This window comes from Pomacea canaliculata, linkage group LG3 (assembly GCF_003073045.1).
Source record: "Pomacea canaliculata isolate SZHN2017 linkage group LG3, ASM307304v1, whole genome shotgun sequence".
NCBI classification, from domain to species: Eukaryota; Metazoa; Mollusca; class Gastropoda; order Architaenioglossa; family Ampullariidae; genus Pomacea; species Pomacea canaliculata.
Window position 1 is genome coordinate 16,827,054 of NC_037592.1, and position 886 is coordinate 16,827,939.

Below are 886 nucleotides of genomic sequence, written 5' to 3' on the forward strand. Positions count from 1 at the left end.
TTATTGCATTATGAAGAAGTATTGTATAGACAAAAGCAGAGCGCGGGGATGTTTGTTCGGGCTTGAAGCCTAATAAAATCTCCACTGTTCGATCTTCACTGAAATTAGTAGAAATATTTTTTTCGATTGTGGCTTGGTCGATTTTTTTCGATTGTGGTAGGTGCAGATGGCTCAAGATCATGCTTGTCTTTTATACTTAAGCCTATTGTTGTAAAATGTTATCGGTTGCTCCAATGAAAAAAAAAACTATTGCAAAGGTACCTATAGAGCGCAGAAGAAACATCGTCAACAATATGAGATGGTATGAGAGAGAGAGGGGTAGCCTTTCATTTTAGTCATAAACAAAAAACATCGCTGAGTAAGGAGTCAATCTGTCAACCTTTAAAGTTAGGGAAGGGACATCATCGATACCCTGGCACCAGAAGCGGCGTTAGGACCACGCGGGGCCTGGGGCCGACCATCCGCGCGGGGCCGGGGTAATGGAGTACGTGTATCAATATCCCTATTGTACAAGTACTGATTTATATACAGTTAGATAGGCGAATTTGAAGAAGTCTAATTTAAAGAGCCCCTCTTAGCATTTTTCCATTTAACACAGAATATATTTTAAGTTGACTCATAAAGATAGCCTCGGGGCTAAAGCGCGGGGCCCCTTCGAGAGCGGGGCCTGGGGCGGCCGCCCCATTTGCCACCCCCTAACGCCGCCGCTGCCTGGCACGGCTAAACTCAAATGAAGCCAAAGTTAACATTAAAAGTTGAACAGCAGTCATCGACCCGGACAAAGCCGGGTACTTGGGCAACGCCGGGTACTCGGGGTAGTACTCAGAAAACGTGATGTAAGGGAATGCCAGTCTACACAAATCGAAACGCCCGCGCACAGTTGCTT